Source organism: Penicillium paradoxum (assembly GCF_028828445.1).
Source record: "Penicillium paradoxum strain IBT 22861 chromosome Unknown utg000003l_segment0_segment0, whole genome shotgun sequence".
NCBI classification, from domain to species: domain Eukaryota; kingdom Fungi; phylum Ascomycota; class Eurotiomycetes; order Eurotiales; family Aspergillaceae; genus Penicillium; species Penicillium paradoxum.
Genome location: NW_026643181.1, coordinates 5,292,168 through 5,310,563, shown reverse-complemented (window position 1 = coordinate 5,310,563; position 18,396 = coordinate 5,292,168).

Below are 18,396 nucleotides of genomic sequence, written 5' to 3'. Positions count from 1 at the left end.
GAGGTAAACCTAGGGTATATTCTCCGCGGTAATAGGTTAATAAGCGTACCGGTTCCTATCTATATAACTAAGAGTATATATACTATATATTCTAAATCTTCTAATTTTACCACTTTATACTAGGTTATAGCTCTATAAATTAGGGGCTATAGGGATAGCGAGTTAAATAACTCCTTATATAAATTTTAAACCTAATAGAGGTAAACTAAGAGGTAAACCTAGGGTATATTCTCCGTAATAATAGGTTAATAAGTATACCCGTAACCGCCCGCTCGAGGTATATATACTACGTATTCTAAATCTTCTAATTCTACTATTTTATACTAGATTACGACTCTATAAATCGGGGGCTATAGGGGCGGTAAGTTAAATAACTCCCTATATAAATTTTATACTAAATAGAGGTAAACTAAGAGGTAAACCTAGGGTATATTCTCCGCGATAATAGGTTAATAAGTATACTTATAACCGCCCGCTCGAGGTATATATACTACGTATTCTAAATCTTCTAATTCTACTACTTTATACTAGGTTATAACTCTATAAATTAGGAGCTATAGGGATAGTAAGTTAAATAACTCCCTATATAAATTTTAAGCCTACTAGAGATAAACTAAGAGGTAAACCTAAGGTATATTCTCTATAATAATAGGTTAATAAGTATACCTATAACCGCCTACTCGAGGTATATATATTACGTATTCTAAATCTCCTAATTCTACTACTTTATACTAGGTTATAATTCTATAAATTAAGTATTCGGATAATAGCGAGTTAACTAAGTTACTATATAAATTTTAAGCCTACTAAAGGTAAATCTAGAAGTAAACCTAAGGTATATTCTCCGTAATAATAGGCTAATAGGCGTACCGGTTAGGGCTTATATAACTTAAGATATATATACTAGGTATTCTATCTATTAGAATTCTACTACTTTAGGCTAGGTTACGATTCTATAGATTTAGAATTTAGATAATAGCTAGTTAAGGAACTCCCTATCTAATATTTAAGCTTAATAGAGGTAAACTAAGACCTAAATCTAGGGTATATTCTCTATAATAATAGATAAATAAATATACCTATAACCGCCTAAAGGACTAAAGATATATACGCTATAAATTATATATTAGGTATTCTACTACTTTAAGCTAGGTTATAATTCTATAAATTTAGAATTTAGAAGATAGTAAGTTAAATAACTCCTTATATAAATTATAAGCCTAATAGAGGCGAATTAGGATATAAACTTAGGGTATATTCCCTATAATAAGGGCTAAAGAAGCGTACCTACTCCTACCCGGTTAAGCTATTCTTAATAGTTAGTAAATTCTATAATAAAGATAAGTCCGTCCTATTTTACTTTATATTCTCTTTATTATTATAACTACTATTAGTTTATAAATCGGAGATAGAAATAGATTAGAGCTAATAGTAGAATATACTTAATCTAAAAATACCTAATCGTTTATTAATATAGGACTTTAGACTAAATCTAAATTATATATCTTAACTATAAGTACTTAATTTAAGGGTTAAGATTTAAGTTTATATAATTATACTTTATAGTTAGAAGGCTTTTATATAAATATATATTAGGCGTTAAGGTAGACTAGATAGGATATAGATAATCGTACTACTAAGATATAGTCTATAATAGACTTCTTATATCTAAATCTAATAATTTATAGGTAGTAATACTAAACGTTATAGTAAGAAGGGACTTACGAAATCTTTATAAAGATAATATACTAAGTTTAGACGTTAAGAATAAGCTAGTTTATAGATATTAACTTAGATATAAAATAGATAAAATTTAATATATATCTATAGTTAATATTTACCTTAATTAAAGTTTAATTATATAAATAATATATTAAGGCTTTAGAATAATATATAGAATTATACTTAGAACCTATAATATATAAGAGGATAGATTATATAAATTAATTTCGTATTATAATTTAGGTTAATATAGCTAAGTATATTATCTTCGCGATACTATATTCTACATAAGTAGATTAACTAGGTACTATACCTATAGTCGTAGTTATTATCTAATAATTAAGAATATTAAACTTAATTAAATCTTTACTTATCCTTTATATAAGATCCTTAACGGTTATTAGCTTAAAATTATATTAAATTTAATAGGACTTATTAATAGTTAATTTTCTAGATTTTAAGATCTAACTAGCCTAGTTTATAGCTTAAATCTAGGGTAGAAATATAGAGTAATTTCTAGTATACTAAGTTAATTAACTAAGACTCCGTTCTATATAAATAGATTAACTAGATACCGTACTTATAGTCGTAGTTATAGTCTAGGGATTAAGAATATTAAACTTAATTGAATCTTCGCTCGCCCTTTACATAAGATCCTTAAGGGTTACTAGCTCGAAAGTATATTAATTTTAATAGGACTTATTAAAATTTAATATTCTAAATTTTAAGATATAACTAGCTTAGTTTATAGCGTAAGGCCTACGTAGAACGTATTAAAATTAGAAGTATACGAAGTAAATTAAGTAAGACTCTATTCTATATAAATAAATAAACTAGTAACTATATCTATAGTCGTAGTTATAGTCTAGGGATTAAGAATATTAAACTTAATCGAATCTTCGCTCGCCCTTTATATAAGATCCTTAATAGTTACTAGCTTAAAATTATATTAAATTTAATATAACTTATTAATATTTAATATTCTAAATTTTAGGATCTAATAGACCCGATTTACGCTATAAACCTAAGATACGAAATTTAATAGGTTCTAGTTATAGTCTATTATAGATCTAATCTTATTTTATATACTATAAGAACTTCCTAACTTAGTTTATATATTTTATACTTTCTAAGAGGGTTCTAAGTCTATAAATTAGACTAAAGTAGGATATATATTTAACTAAGCGATACTAAGAATTTTATATACTTTAAGACCCTATAGCGCTAGGGATTATATATTAAAGTTAGGGAGTTCTAATTAGAAGCCGCCGGTCGGCGATCTAATTAGCCCTATCTAAAGTACGATTTTTAACTTTAGTTCGAGCTACTACCCTTTTAATAAGGGTTCTAAGTCTAGGATTTAGACAACGTATATTTAACTACTTAGAGAAAGCTCTATAGAAGTTTTAGCGCGAACGGAGTTAAATTACGAGGTGAACCCTAGGTTACTATTTAGCTAGTTTTAGGCTAATAAGCGTACCCGCTCCGCCCTACTTAAGCTTCCGAATAGCTACTATTTAACTTTCGGAATTTCCTCTATATCCTACTAGGTTATAATCCTAAAAATTAGTATTTAGATAGAGATCTATATTATATATAACCTTATAAGTTTCTAAATAGGTTTAATAAAAAATAATAGAGTAATCTAGGGTATAGATTTTACCTAACCTAAGGGTACCCTATTTAGGCTTCCGCGAATAAAATACTTTAAATACCGGTATATTTCGTACTATTAGCCTAACCTAGCCTAGGTTAGGCTACCCCTATAGGATAGGGACCCCGCTAAAGGCCCCTTAAGCCGCCCCTACGCCTAGCTAGATAAGCCCGCTCGTAGACTAGGCGCTAATTCTTACGCGACGCTACTATAAAGGAGCTAGGATATCGGTTAAACGGAGTACGCTATAGATACTCCGTACCTTAGTAAGCGTACTCGAGATTTATTAGACTATAATCTATCTAGTATATTAGATCTCCTACTACTAAGCTCGCCGCTAATAGCACTCTTACTATAGAGGGATACCTCCTAGTATCGCGCTCTAGGATATAGCTAAGGCTCGAAAAGGGGCGCGATTCTAGCGGCCTTCTAGCTATCTACCCCTAACCTAAGGGTAAGGAGAGCTCGCTTCTATACGCTACTTAGATAAATAACTTTACTATTCACTCTATTAAGATAAATATTAAGCTCCGACTAAGCGTCTTAGAGGCCTTAGGCCTCCCGAGAGACCTAGTAAGCTTAGTAGCTAGTATAGCGGCTAAGTTAGCGAGCTAGTAGCGGTACCCCTCTTAGAGTATTTAGTATCGTATTTAGCGGCGGTATACTTACTAGTCTCTTTAGCCGGCCTAGGGAAGCCGATATATTAGGCCTATAATTATCTATAGAGTTAGCCCTATAGCTAGCTAAAGAGATTAGCTTCTAGAGTTAGTATACTAATACTAATATTATTAGGACTACTAGAAGGGTAGACTTAGTTTACCTAAGTATAGAGGCGGTAAGCTTAGAGGGTTAGTCTAGTAGCTTAGATATAAGCGAGGTAGAGGTAGAATTAGACATAGTATACCTTATAAGGACTTACCCTTAGGTCTTTAAAAGTCTTTATACTATAGTTAGCTAATAATACTAGCTAAAAAGTGATAGTAATACGTCTATAACTAATATAGCGCCGACTAAGTAAGAGCGAGGGCTAAGGGACCGCGAGAGATAGAGAGCCGATAGTATACCTTTAGAAGAGAGGGCTAAGTTACTATAAGGTAAAAGCTAGCCTTAGAGGCGTAACCGCTAAGCTTCTATCACTCGAAAGGTTTAGGAAGCGCTTTTAGGCGTAAGTATTAACGCTCTTACCTAGCGCTAGTATAGGGGCGTATCTTAGGATCGGGGAAATTCCGACGAGCGCCGGATTCGTAAGGCGATACGCGAGCTTAAGAGGAATCTACGCTAGCGCTAACGACCGAAGAAGTAAAAAGTAGCTACCCGCTATTAGTCCCCTACCGCGGCTAGGTAGCTACTAAATATATAGTTTAATACCGGGGCGAATATATAGTAGACGTTTATTAACGAGGATCGGGAGCTCGCGGTATAGACTAGGGCGAGATCTTTATTTTATAGTCGGGATAGCGTTACCTTAAAGGATAAAATAAGGAATATTAAGCTTAAGCTACTTAGGTAAGGGCCCTTAAAAGTAAAAGGGAGGTAGGTAGGATGCTTATATATCTCGGCCTAGGGAAAACGATCACTTAGAGCTTCTACCGGTCTTTAAGAATATATTATAACCCTCTACTAGGAGAGTGCCTTATAGGCTAGATCCCGTCTAGTCCTATAACCTAGAACCCGTGACCTAGTAGGGGTAGTATAACCCCCCGCTAGAGACCGCACTAGGGAGACTAAGTCCTACCGGGTTAGGTAATCTAGTCCCGTGACCCGCTAAAGATTATCTATACCGAGACTACTAGGGGAACTTAGCTCTTTAGCGATTAGTTTATAAATATACTAGTACCCTATTATTCCTTTACTCTAGTTCTATATTACCTACTAAGACCCGTTAGTACGCTAGTCCTAATATTCTAATCGCTAAATCTTAATTAAACTAGACCGTTAGAATACGTAATATCGACGACTTAACGTACGAGCGACCGCCTAAGGGGAATCTTAGCCCTAATCGCGGAAATAAACGACGTCCTAGGACCCCTATAACCCTTACTAGAAGAGATAGAGATATAGGGAGTCGACGATAACCCTTAGGGAGGAAACCCGCCGGATCTAATAACCTCGACTAAAGTAGATAAAGAGGCGGAACTCCGAGAGTTAGAGACCCTTAAAAGACGTCTAGCTCTAGTAAAGGAGAAAAATAGGATCCGTACGGAGCTATAGGACGAAGAAGAAAACGTAGTAATCCTATAAGTAAGAATATAAAGATCTAAGATCTATTAGGGTTCGTTAGATAGTACTATTAGCTAAACTATCTACTAACTATCTAATACTACCCGTATAAACTCGATTATATTATAAGGAAGTATTAGAGGCTACCTATCCTATTAGAAGGAAGTAAAGGAACTACGTATACCCTATAATATAATAATATATAGAGCTAAGAGTTCGGGCGAATATAATCTTTTTAAGTTAAACTAAGAAGCCTTCTAGAATAAATACCTTAACTAGTTTACTAATAATATACGTAAGATAGACTAAGTAACTAAGTTCTTAGCGCTAAAGATTAATATAATATAGATAGAATACTATAGGAATAATCTAGGTATAACGTTTATCTAGTTAGTCTTTAAAATATAGGCGCTCGCTTAGATTACTAACCCTATCGAGATATAGTAAGAAGCTAAATATAACTAATAGTAGATAATATAAGCTAAGTATTAGGATATATACTAATATATCTTAAAGCTTATTAGACTCTATAACTATCTAAAAGATACGCCGACTAGATAGATAAGAATCGACTATTTAGAGATAGGTATTATTAAGGAAATATAAGACGAAGTAAGGAGATTTATAACCCCCGCTATAAATTAATAGGATAACTAGGTAGCCTTTTATAACTAAATTAAAAAAGTAATACTAAATAAGATATTATATCTTAGAAAGGCTAAGAAGATAGCGCTAAAAAATACTATAAACTTATAAGGATCTAGTAAAAGACCCTTTAAGGGAAATAACGCCTTTTTTATATAGTAAGCTATAACTACTATAGAGGGTAGAAAAGCTACTATAAGGTCTAAATAAAACTAGAGCGGAGATAGTAAATTCTATAACTTCTATAATAAGCCGGGCTACTATATAAAGAACTACTATAAGAAAGCTATAATAAATACTATAGCTATAGAAGAGTTAAAAAAATAGACGACCCTATATTATAGACTCCTATAGTATTAGGGATAGTTCTCTTCGAAAAACGTAAAGAAGTATACTAAGTACTTATTTATAATATACTAATATTAGACGTTAAGACTAGAGCCCTAATAGGAGTAGCTAAGACGCTAATAGATAATAGCGTAATCTAGAGCTTTATAAGCTAGAAATAGGTAAAAGAGAACCTAAAAGAGATATATATAATAAGTACCTACCTAGTAGAAGCCGTAGATAGGCGTAAGATCTCTTTATATAAAAGCCGAGAAGTATAGCTTAGTCTAATAGACCGGAATAGAACCTATAGAGTTATTAAAATAACTTATAAAGCTATAGATATAACGATCTATAATATAATCCTAGGAATAAATTAGCTTAGATTAGTAAATCCGGATATTAACTAGGTAACTAATAAGTAGGCGTATAGAAATATAGCCCTACTAAAGATTAAAACCCTCCCGCTAAAAGACTTTAAAGAAGAAGTAAGACTATAAAGTATACTTAGAGAGCTATACTTAGATATCGATAAGATTACCGGGGAGTTTATAATAACGCTAAGAGTAATATAAAGCTTAGATAGGATCTCCTATCCGGTATAACCCCTAACTAAACTCCTACTAGAATACTAAGATCTAGCTATCGTAGTAAGTAAAAAAGATACTATAACCTTTCTAATTTACGTAGAGTATAATTATATAATTAAGCTAATATTAGGTAAGATACCCTTTTAGAGGCTAGTATATATACTATCCGCTAAGAAGTTAGAAGTCCTCTACTAGTATATTAAGAAGAATCTTAAAAAAGGCTAGATCTAATACTTAAAGAGTTAATTAGGTATACCTATCCTCTTTATACCGAAAAAAGATAGTAAGCTTAGACTCTATATAGACTATAGAGGGTTAAACGTAATTACTATTAAGAACCGCTACCCTTTACTACTAATTAATAAGTCCTTAATAAGATTATTAGGAGTATAGATCTATACTAAACTAGATCTATAAGATACCTACTATAGGATCTATATAAAATAAAGAGATAAGTAGAAAATAGCGTTTAGATACCGCTATAGATATTTTAAATATATAGTAATACTATTTAGACTTATAAATACTCCTACTACTTTTTAGGCGTACGTTAATAGAGCCTTAATAGGACTTATTAATATCTATTTAGTAGTATATCTTAATAATATACTAATCTTCTTAAAGGATAAGAAGACTTACGTATATTACGTCCGAGAAGTACTAGAACGCCTAATTAAGTAGAGGTTATTTATTAAACTTAGTAAGTATACGTTCTATATAGAGAGAGTCGATTTCTTAAGCTTTATTATCTTCTATTATAGAGTTACTATAGACTTTACCTAAGTAGAGATAATAAACTAATAGCTAAAGCTAACCTATATCTTCGATATATAGTAGTTCGTAGGCTTTACTAACTTTTACTAATATTTTATTAAAAAATAGTTAATAATTAGCGTCCCCTTTAACGATCTAATTAAGGGGTTAGACGTATAAAAGAAGGGAAGAAATAAGCGCTAGGAAGGGTTCGTCTTTATAGAAGAAACGCGAGAAGCTTTTAAAAGGACTAAGACCGCTTTCTAGACTACGCCGATATTTATATACTTTAATACTATATTAAAAACTATAATAGAAACGGATATATTAAGAGCTACTATCTATATAATTATATAATAGCTCTATAAAGATAGATATTAGTACTCTATCACTTTCTACTTCTAGAAGATATTAGTAGTAGAGAGAAATTATTAAGTCGGTAACTAGGAAATATTAGTAATCTTTATAGGGTTTAAGGAATAGCGTTACTTCCTTAAAGGAAATAAATATCTAATTATAGTAATAACGGATTACGCTAATCTTATCTAATTTATAACGACTAAAGAGCTTACGAGACGCTAAGTACGCTAAATAGAATACTTTATAGGTTTTAACTTCGTTATTATATTCCGCTTAGGGAAAACGAACCCTATAAACGCTCTTAGTAGATAATCTAACTATATAGTAGATAAGCTACTAGATACTATAAATCGTAATATCTTTATATAAAGACTTAAAGAGACTATCGGTAAAGACGCTAGTTACTAAAGGGATCTATAGAATATAATATACTTAGGCGCTATAATAACTATAGTACGCGTAGAGATCCCTATTAAGCCCGCGATAAATAGACTACTAAGTTAAAAGGAGGTACGTAAAATAGCTAAAAGAGAAACTATATATACCTATAAGCCGCTAGAAACTATAGTAGAACTTATACTTAAGATATAGGCGAAGAATAAGTTCTATAGGAATATACTTAGAAGGGTATAGGAAACCGGCGACTTTAAATAACCCCTAAAGATACGATAAAGTATAAGGAGCTAAGATAGACTACTAAGATATAATAACTACGTCTATATTCCTAAAGGCGAATCTATAATCTACTAGGAAATTATAAAGATCTACTATAATAATCTATAGGTAGACTATTATATAAGAAAAAGAACGCTATAGGCTATTAAATATAAATATTAGTAGAAAACCCTTATTAAGGATATATAGGACTATATCCTTATATACTAGATTTACTAGTCTAATACTATTAAACACTATAAGCTATATAGACTACTCGAACTACTACTAATACTAGAGAGACTAGGCTAGTAGATAAGCGTAGACTTTATTATAGGCCTACTACCTTTAAAATAAGAGGAGAAGGCTTATAACGTAATTATAGTTATAGTCGATCTATTCTTAAAATATTCTCTCTATATTTCCTATACTAAAAATATAGACTCGCTAGAACTTATAATCTTATTTTATAAAAAAATTATATCCTTATAGGGAATACTAAAAAACCTTATTAGTAATAGAGGTACTATCTTTATATTAAAATTCTAAAGCTATTTCTACTATCTTCTTACTATAAGATATAGACTATTAATAGCTTATTATCTATAAACTAACGGGTAGATAAAGAGATAAAACTAGAGTATTAAGTATTACCTATATAATATAGTAAGCTAGTATTAGAACGACTAGATAAGATAGATCCCCTTTATATAGATTATCTATAATACTACTACTTATAGTATACTAAAAATATCCCTAGCTAAAATATTACTAAGATTCCGACCGGAACTAAGAATATTAATACTAGATAGGAAGATAGAAACCTATAATAATACTAAAAGCTATATAAAAGAAATACTAAAAATATAAAAAATACTAAAAAAGCGCCTAAAAGAGTCGAAAACTATAATAAAGCGAGCCTATAATAGGAAATATATAGAGAAGTCTTTTATAATTAGATAATAGATTATACTAAGAAATAAGTATATTAACTTAAGATAACTATATAAAAAACTAAATAACCGTTATATAGGACCCTTTATAATAGTAGGTATAGTAGGATAATAGGTATACTAACTAATCCTTATACTAAGATACTATAAGATCTACCCTATATAATATACTTTAATACTAGAGCTATACTATAGAGATCCGCTAAAAGCTTAAGAGCGGCCCGATCCTATACTAATAGATAACTAACCTAAATAGGAGATTAAGGAGATCCTTACCGATAACTATAAGGGCGCCGAATACTTTATTAAATAGAGAGGATATAGATATAAGGAAAATACTTAGGAGCCGAGAGAAAATATAGAAGATATACTAGTATTTAAAAGCTACTATAATAAGAAGAAAGAATAGCTAGAGCGTATAATACGCTAAGAAAGATCTATAAAAAAGAAGTTAATATAATCTAAGATCTACCGCTAAATATATTCCGGGAAGATTAGAAGGACCGGAGTAGGCTTAAGAACGCTAAACCTAATAGCTAACTACCGAATAAACTCCTAGAAAATAACTAGTTATACTAGTATATACTATAGATAGATTAGGGGAGGATCTAGAATACTAATAAAGATAAGAAGCGGACGAAAAATATCCTAAAGAGACTATAGATATATAATAAGGATATATAGGAGTTTATTACTAAAAAATAGGATAAAAAGTAATATAGCTAATACTCTCTAAAAGTATAACGTAATAACTATTTATACTAAACGAGTAACCTCTAAGATACGCTTATATCCTTACCGCTATATATATAATCTAGCCTAAAGAAATACCCGAAGCTAACCTATAACCTAACTTATTAATAAAACCTATATTAAAGGAAACGGAGGGGGTAGGGAAGGTAGAAAGAGCGTAATATAAAGAGGACTAAAAGACGTAACTATACCTATATAGATATCTCGAGTTAAAGTATTCCGCGTATTTTAAAACCCCTATATAATTATAAGAAACGATATATTCTATATAGGGGTAGTATAGGGCGCTAAGATATAAGTATTAGCTTAAGCGTCGAGCCTAGAATCGATCTAAGAAACGTTAATAACCGCTAATATAAGCGGAGGTCTATACTTACTATTATATAAGACTACCGCTTCCTTATATAATAGTTATACTAGGGAGTATTAACATTAATCCTATTAAGCGGAGGGATATATATATACCCTAGGTTATATCTAAGATAGTCTATATAACGCTAATACTACGTACTTATAGGGTTAGTAGGGGAGACGATAGCTAAAGGGGCGTAATTATTAATAAAGGTATATATCGTACTCGCGACCGGAGGAAAGAGAGCTACTATAATAAGTCGAAATAACCTATAGTAAGAAAAGCGAGACGACGAAAAGCTATAAGAAAAAAAGTGAAGCGACGAAAAGCTATAAGAAGAAAAAGCGAAAGACTAAGGAAGTATAAAAAGAAGAAAGCTATAACTCGAAGAGAGATAAGTAAAAAATATATAAAGAACTTAGATTATACGCGACGAAGAGAGATAACGCTTAAAGCTCCGAGTCTATCTATACCTTCTACTATAAAGATAAATTACCCTCTTTTAGATAGCTAGATATATATACTATTTTCGAACCCTCCCTATCTCGACTATAAGAGACCCTCGACCCCCGACCCTTAGCTACGAGGACGTAGCTCTTTAAGGAGGGGGAAAATATTACGACCCTCTACTAGGAGAGTGCCTTATAGACTAGATCCCGCCTAGTCCTATAATCTAGAACCCGTGACCTAGTAGGGGTAGTATAACCCCCCACTAGAGACCGTACTAGAGAGACTAAGTCCTACCGGGTTAGGTGACCTAGTCCTATAACCCGCTAAAGGTTATCTATACCGAGACTACTAGGGGAACTTAGCTCTTTAGCGATTAGTTTATAAATATACTAGTACCCTACTATTCCTTCACTTTAGTTCTATATTACCTACTAGGACCCGCTAGCACGCCGGTCCTAATAGAATATCGGTATCGGCTACCGTATTAAGGGGGTTACGTAATTAAAGGCTTAGGCGATAGCGGCGAGGCTAAGGAAGACGAAAATCTAGCGTGCCTTACCCGAGCCTAGATAGACGGCTAGGCCTAGCTAGGCTAGTTAATTTTATACCTATAGAAATTTTACGTTTAGAAAGAATAAAGTTATTATAGGGTGTTATACGCGTAGGGCTAAAGGCGGTAGATACGTCTAGCGGTAGTAAGTATATACTTAGTAGCGGTATAGAATATAAGTGCACTATAGTAGTACGCCGTATTAGTACGCTATATTAGTGCGCTATAGTAGTACACTATAGTAGTGCGCCGTATTAGTACGCTATATTAGTACGCTATATTAGTGCGCCGTATTAGTGCGCTATATTAGTACGCTATATTAGCGCGCTATATTAGTGCGCCGTATTAGTGCGCTATATTAGTACGCTATATTAGTGCGCTATATTAGTGCGCTATATTAGTATATTATATTAGTGCGCCGTATTAGTACGCTATATTAGCGCGCTATATTAGCGCGCTATATTAGTGCGCTATATTAGTGCGCCGTATTAGTGCGCTGTGTTAGTACGCCGTATTAGTGCGCCGTGTTAGTACGCCGTATTAGTGCGCTATATTAGCGCGCCGTATTAGTACGCCGTATTAGTACGCTATATTAGTACACTATATTAGTACGCTATATTAGTGCGCTATATTAGTACGCTATATTAGTACGCTATATTAGCGTACCTTAGTAGTGCCCCTATACTATAAGGTAGAACCCCCTCTCGTATTCTACGGAATTAAAAATTATATAGAGGTAGCGCGCTATATTAGTATACTATATTAGTATACCCCGGTAGTATACCCCGGTAGTACCCTATAATCTAGTCTTTAATAGGGTATTATAAAATAGTTAAATAGCTAAGATAAGATAAAGTATTAAGAGCCTAAAGGTAGAATAGTTAATATAGAGCTATCTAGATATCGGTAGGCTCGAAATCGCTTAGAAGAGTGATAGATTTTATAATTATAATATATAAGTTTCGTAATTATCGTAAGTACGGAAAACGCTAGATAGTTATAATAAATACGAGGGTATTAGAAGCTTAAAGGAATAAAGATAAGAAGTCGAAGTAATAACTAAATACCTAAGAAAGACTAAATTATCGCGAGAAAGTAGCTAGTTACTAGGATAGTAGGCTATAAATAGTAATAAAAATAAAGTAAGGTAAAACTAAGATTATAATTCTTAGCCCTTACGATTATTTAGCTATAACTACCTATAGTATTTAATTTTACTATATAGATAGGGGACTATATTAGGGGCTAATCTTCTAGGGTATAGTATTCTCCTTATATTAGCTATATCGAAAGTTAATTTAGCTAGAAGAGATATTATAATAGACGAAAAAAGCGAGATTATAGAGGTCTTTATTAATATAGATAGTAGTAAAAATAAGGATAATCTTATAATTAAGACTATAAGACTAGCTTATAAATTATACTACTAAGCTAAGCTAAGCTTATAGCTAATAATTACTTTTATATTAGTATCTTTATTATTATCGTCTTTCTCTTATAGAGGTATTTATTAGTATAGCTAGTAAATATATATAGAGTATTTAGGATATATTATATATCTAAGACTAACTAGGTATATATAAGAGTTAAGTGAAGTTAAGTAGAGCTTAAAGTTAGAGACTAGAGTTTAGTACTAAGTAGCCGATACCTATACCGCTATACTAAACTAGAATTCTCCTAATATAAGATATAAGTAAAGCTAGTAACCTAATTCCGTTAACGTAACTACTATATCCTATACTAGCTCTCTAGGTATAAAAGCTCCTAGAAAGTAGTTACTCTTCTTCCTTCTCTTACTATATAAGTAAGCTATTAACTATTATAATCTTTATTTATATTATTAGTTCTATCCCGACTATTAGCCTAAGTAGTAACCTAATATATCTTACTCTAGATTAAGCTTAATAGTATTCCTATATTTCTAGTTAATTCCTCTATTAACTACGTACGTTATAAGTTTCTCGAATATAGGTTATATTCGCCTCTACTCCTATTAGCGCTATCTTTATTTTTCTTTAATTTTAGTTTACTATCTAAGTCTTACTACCCTTTCTATACCCGCCTAAGTATATCTAAATTATTTAACTATCTTAATCTAACTCTATAAGCCTAACCTACTATACTCTTCTACTTCTCTATATTCTCTTCCTATAATCTCTCTTTTAGATCCGGCTAACGAATAGCTACTATTATATTAACCGTCTTAATCGCTAGATAAGAGATAATATAATAGTTATCCTACTATCTCTCTATATTATCTAGTATCGGAGCTTTTTAATATTACTATTCTAATAATAGAAGATCTATATTCTTACTTTAGAGTAAAGATCCTAAAGTTAAAGTAGTTAGTAGTAAAAGGCCTATATCTAAGTATATTTAGGTTATCGCGTAATACTAAGGCTACCTAGTTAATCTTATAGATTATCTCTATATTAGATTCCCCTTAGCGCTTCTAAATCCTAAAATATACTCTAATACTTTTAATAATATAGAAGTCTATTTATATTATATTCTATAGATAGTATATAGAGAAATAGGACTATACCTATACTATTAGCTAACTAACTAAGCTAGTAATAGTTATAAATACTATACCCGCGCTAGACTCTATTATTTTCGAATTCCTTATCTTTAGGGCTAAAGTATTACTAACTATATCTACTAATATATAATTATCGGTAGAAATATACCCGCGGAATTCTAGCGTAGTCTATATTATAATATCGCTAGCTTAATTCGGATTAGTAAGATAACCTACTAGTATAAGATCTCCCCCGAGTAAGTATAGAGCCGACCTTAAATTACCTATATAATAATACCTTATATACGTAGTTAGCCTAGCCTAGCGTACCGATATCCGGTATAGCTAAGACCGGTTACTAGTAGTAGATAGCTAGTAGTTCGAGCTTATATCCTATTTTCTTTTTTAGTTTCGTTCTCTAGCCGAGTTCCTCTTCTCCTTTCGTATTAACTAGGCTTTATTCCGCCCTTAGTCGTAAAGATCTATATAGAATTAGAGAGTAGCTATAATTTAAGAGTATATAGTTCTTTTAAAGTCCTATACTTTAGAGACTATTAAAGATATTATAAGTATAGATATAATCGTAGGCCTATTATCTTAAGGTTTAAGGCCGCTATATAAATACTATATAGTAGACTACCTACCTAGCTAAAGTAGTAGCGTAGAGTATTAGTACACTATAGTAGTGCGCCGTAGTAGTATACTATATTAGTATACTATAGTAGTACACTATAAGGTAGAAAATCCCCTCTTATATTCTACGGAATTAAAAATTATATAGAGGTAGTATACTATATTAGTACGCTATAATAGTACACTATATTAGTAGGCTATAGTAGTATACTATAAAGTAGAAAATCCCCTCTCGTATTCTATAGAATTAAAAATTATATAGAGGTAGTACGCTATATTAGTACGCTATAATAGTATATCCTAGTAGTATACCCTATTAGTACACTATATTAGTACGCTATAATAGTATACTATAGTAGTAGTACACTATAAGATAGAAAATCCCCTCTCGTATTCTACGGAATTAAAAATTATATAGAGGTAGTGCGCTATATTAGTGCGCTATAGTAGTATATCTCGGTAGTGTACTATATTAGTGTACTATAGTAGTATATCTCGGTAGTGTACTATATTAGTGTACTATAGTAGTATATAGTAGTAGTATATAGTAGTAGTATATAGTAGTAATACGTAGTAGTATATAGCGGCTTTACGCTATATTAGTGCGTAGTAGTAGTACGTAGTAGTAGTACGTAGTGGTAGTGCGTAGTAGTAGTGCGTAGTATTCCGCTCTTAATAGGGAAATACTTAAGCTATTACTACGCCCGCGGCTTTATCCTAGATACCCTATAAAGTTAATAGGAGGCTAATAGCTATACGGATTATCTATAGCCTAAGTTTAGCTTCCTTAGCTCTTAAGCTAGACGTTTAAAACGTATGTCACGGTTATTCCTCTTTCGGTTAGACTATATCACGGTTATTCCGTTTTGGGAATTATGCCAAGCCGCTAAGCTTACTCTTTAGGCTCGAATATCTCGGCCACCACTAGTCCTATTAAGACAAGCTATATATCGTTAGACTCGTAAGAGCTAGGGGAGTCGACTAATATTAAAGGTATTACTATATAATCTATATATATATCCTACTTTTACTATGATTTGGCCTTATAGACTCGGATATCTATAGTAATAATCGTAATATTATTATCGCGTTATACCTCCTATACTTCCGTAAGTAAAGCCTATTCTATAGCCTATCGAGAGACTTCGAAGTAGTTAGGTTTACTTAGGGAGGGAATACTATAAGAGATTATCCTAGTATAGTATCTATTATTAGTAAGAAGGGCTAGATATATAGCTATCTTCTAATCTCTATAGTTAGACTATCCTTTTAGTTTTAGGACTAAACCTATATAGTTAATCTTATATCGACTAACGACGAAGTCCCTAATATTAAAGGACTCCGATATATTAGTAGTCTATATAGGGTTCGGCGGTTAATAGGAAAGTCGAACGGCTAATAAGGTTATATAGCGGTTAATAGAAGAGTCGAACGGCTGATAAGGTCTATTTAGTAGTTAATAAAGAAGTCGAACGGCTAATTAGATAATAGGATCTAGTATTCTACCCAGGTATTCGGATACTAGAGAGAAATTAGGATAACTATATAGGGTATATTAGGTAGCTAGGTAGGGTAGGGTATTATTAGGGTAACTAGTGAAAAGTCTATAAAAACACCTTATAGTGGGTCGGTATAACGTAGCACTAGGTTCTCGTCGGAGGAATCAGAAGATGCGAAGCTTATAGTTATGTAGAGGCTCCGATAGCAAAGGACTTATAACCTGATAGAGATAATCCTATACGACTACTCATAAAAAGGAGTGGACTAGAAAATCTTGTATTATGCGTGGAGAGAGAAAAGGAAGAAGAAGGAAAGCTAGCTAGACTAATGTACTAGGAGATCACCTGTTCGCAACACTTTCCTCAAAATGTTGAGGATGACCGACATAAGCTATCTAATAGTAGGGGTCGTCTGATCAGCAAGGGAAGAGAAATAGTATGCCGACTGGGTGTAGGAAGCAGCTAGACCATACTAGCCTAGCTGAGGGGGTGTGTCGGAGCATAAGATCGGCATACCGGAAGTTTAGTTTATCCTGTCCACGTAGTATTTTTAATATCAGTTAGAAAGTCATATTTCCTGCTAGAATAGTGGATATAGAAATATAGAGATTTTAACTCCCTTAATTAGACCCCTATTATACTAAATACCACGTTAGTTGACATAAAAAAGGAAGGCGGACTAGACCTCCGCACCAGCCCGCAAAGCCCAAAGCCTAACCCGCCCTAACCCGCAAATGGGCTAGGCTTTAGGCCCGGTCCCTAGGCCCATCGGTGGCTATTAGCCTAGGGTAGAAGCCCACTAGGCTTTTATAGGGGCCTAATAGGCTTTAAATAATATAAACATACTAATGCTTAGTAGATATATAAGTAATATAGATTTTTCTAGTATTTCTAGGTATTTAGATTACCCCCTAAATTGACTATAGGTGCCTGAATTAACTAAATTGACTAAATTGACTGAATTAACTAAATTGACTAAATTAACTGAATTGACTATAGATGAGATTATTAAAATTGAGATTTATAAAATTTAAGAAAAATGTAAATTAATAGAAAGATATACTGACTTCTCTCTATATAAAATATATATATTTGCATATTAATTCTCTGTTAACTATTGAACCCCCGTATTAGGCTAGATTAGGGCCGGCGCCGAGATCTTCCGCGGTAAGCATATAGACTCAAACATGTGTAAAGAACAGACATTAATTAGCAGGTTTATAAGCGCTAAGACTGTATTTATGTATATAAATGGGCTTAAATGGGGGCCTCATGGGCCCCCATAATGGGCCATGGGCTTGGTTGGGCTTCGAAGGTAGGGCCTATAGCCCACTGCTGGTTGGGCTATGGGCCTGAGGTCCGGGCCCAACCAGGCCCATTGCGGAGGTCTAAGGCGGACTACCCTGGTTGGCGGGATGGTCGCAAATTACTGCCGTAACTCTGCTATTCCTTCACTCTAGTTCTACATTACCTGCTAGGACCCGCTAGTACGCCGGTCCTAACATTATCTAGATCTTTAGACAATTCTACACTTTCATAAGAGATCCTACTTCCAGCATCATTTGAACCCATTGTTGAACCCTACATGCTGAATCATACCTCTGTACCTTCAACAAATTTAACTCAAATGAACTACTCTCTATACCCTCTTATTCACTACGGCAGTTAGTAAACTAGCAGATGCTATTGCTGAAACGACCCGTGCACTTAAGAGTGCACTACCATCGAGTGTTGCCTTCTTCAATATATATCTGTTCTAT